Raw genomic sequence first — 2,779 nt, forward strand, 5'->3', positions numbered from 1 at the left:
GAGAAGGGATTGCAGTGTGGCCATCCCCCCTGGGGGGTGATTTCTCGCTTTCTGTCTCTCTGTCTCTGTCTGTCTGACGAGCGCACGTGCCCTATAGCAAAAACCTACCAAAAATAAATACATACATACATACGAACTTTTATAGGATACATGCACTCACCAGAGAGAGAAAGTAAGAATGCAAGTCACCAGGTCTGGGTCTAGAACTATGGTCAGCCATGTGGGAGTCTACCACATTAACCACTATGCCACCTGCTGGCCCCTATAATCCGATTTTTTTTTTTTTTTTGAGAGGTTTTTGCTATAGGGCACATGCACTTGCCAGAAAGACAGAAAGAGACAGAGAGACAGAAAGCAAGAAATCACCCCCCCCCCCCGGGACAGAAAGCAAGAAATCACCCCCCCCCCAGGGGGTATAGCCATGCCGCAACCCCTTGCCCTCCGTTTGCCTCTTGGGATCTTGGGCACGCACGCATACACGCCTGGCATGAGTTTAAGCCACCGGGTCTGGGACTCGAACTATGGTTGACCACATGGGAGTCTAGCAACATAGCCATTACACCAACTGCTGGTCCTGAAATCTTGAAGGTGTTTAAGCTGGAGGTAGGTACACAAATGGGTCATTTTATATATGTGTGTGTGTGTGTGTGTGTGTGTGTGTATATGAACTACTTTATATATGTGTGCTACTTTAGTGATAAACACACAAAAATCCTCCTGATCTGGCATGAGGAGGGGCCTCTGATAGCTTACCTCCTGGGGCCTGGCGTCCTACCCTAAAGTCTCCTTTGTGGCTGAGAAACCTTTCATTCACTTTCTCTGTCAACCAGCAGTTTTCATATGCATACCACAGCTAGGATCAGTCACCCAGGTGGGTAAGGGGCTGCTGCAGATTTATCTTCCCTCAATCCAGCTGTCTTCCTGCAGACATCCTGCAGGCCTCCCTGAATTGCTTCAATATATGACATTCTGATAGCCTTGGACACTCATTTCCCCTCCCAACCCATCGGCAAGACAAGTGACTTAGATATGCCATTGAAGTAAATTGCTCAACAAGCTAACGGGAAGTGAGAAATAATATCTAAATGCTTGTAATAAGGTAAATACCCCAGTGCTGACAACAAGCAAATGTGACCCCCATGGCCTACTAACAAAACCTCAGGAGCCATGGAGACAAGGAGGACATTTGGCAACGTGTAGATTTTGGAAAAGATTTGAGGGCATCTCTACTAATCATTAACATTCGAGCTACAAATTAAAGTCCAATCGTTGGCTCAGAATGCTGCGCGCCTGCCTCCAAGAATCTTGAAACAGCAGCTGTCTGAGGTCATGTTCTGCATTTGATTTCCTGCTAGATTCACTGGTTCTGGCCAGACAGCAGGAATAAGAACCGCTTGTTCTATCTTTATCTCTTTGACCATGTTAATATAAAAGATTGTTTGGAACTCTTTCAAGGTCACACCTTAGAATTGCTCTGGAAATGAGTTTTAGGTGTCTCATTTCTTACAGTTCTTGTAAGGTCTGGGAAATGGTTGTTGATTTGGCTGCTGAGTCATAGGATAGGGGATATTGGTTTTAGGCAGCAAGAAACGTCTATGTACTGCTAGTGAAATCACAAGTGCTTCTTGCAAAATTCATAAAATTCTTTAGTGAAACATTTTACAATTTCCTGGTTGCTTTCTTTGCTGAATTTAAAGTTCTTGCTTCTTGGTCAATGTAAAGCAAATATGTGGACTACTAGGCCTTCTCTTTTCCCCAGTGCCATGAAAATTGAATCCAGTAGCTCTGGGAATAAAAATGATGGGGGTTAAGAAAGAAAGGCAGTTTTTGCAGCTGACTAGAAGAAATAATATTAAGTTCATGGACACATTTGAATCTCTCTATGCAAAGAAATAACTTAAATACGCAGGTGTATGACACTGCTTTAGCTCTCAGACTTACAGACCAGGAGAAATGCTGAGAACATACAGTAACAATAATAAAAAACAAAGGGATCGCCTCCACCCAGTCTTTGAGTACTGAAGGTGAGCTGCAGAATGGCTTGTTAGCAGCCATCTTTCAAGAAAATCTTTCTTGCTCAGAAAACAAAACAAAACAAAAAACTCCTTCCTGGTTTTCATTCGCCAGACCACTATGAAATATTACCTGTCTTGGGCTTGGGGAATCTCTCGGTTCTATGATAAATTACCAAATCATTACACGGATGGGTCACAAGAATCCAGCTAGTCCTCTAGGTAGGGAAAATAGGCATGTCAAGTCTTTCCAGATTCAACACAAACTGGGGAAGCCCATGCAGATATGCCTGAGATTTAGGAAGCGATCGAAAGATGTTAGGTAAAGGAAAAGGCAAGGAAACCTTTCTTGCGGCTACCTCGGCCTGACACTAACGGCAAGGAGAAAGGGACGGAGTCACCTTAGCGGCTTGCACGAGGGCGCGGCAAGGACACGCAGCGCGCAGGCGCCGGAGGGTGCACAGGCCCCCGGCACGCAACGCTGCGGCGGGGCCCGAGGTCCGTCTCCCGCGGTGAGGGCGGGCGCGCGGCCCCTCAACGTCTGGACATCTACGGGGTTTCCCAGCACCTCGCGACGGCGGGAGGGCAGGGCGGGCCGCGAAGGTTGTCACCAAAGTCGTGGGCCACACTTGCGCCAGGGCGACGCCGAGTGCGTGCGGGACTCGGAGTACGTGACGGAGCCCCAAGCCCTCATGCCCGCCGCCCTGCCCCGCCCCTCCCCGGGGCCCCGGCTCCGCAGACCCCTGCTCGGCTCCGGGCTCCCCGTC

Source organism: Tupaia chinensis, unplaced genomic scaffold (genome assembly GCF_000334495.1).
Source record: "Tupaia chinensis unplaced genomic scaffold, TupChi_1.0 Scaffold000146_1, whole genome shotgun sequence".
NCBI classification, from domain to species: Eukaryota; Metazoa; Chordata; class Mammalia; order Scandentia; family Tupaiidae; genus Tupaia; species Tupaia belangeri.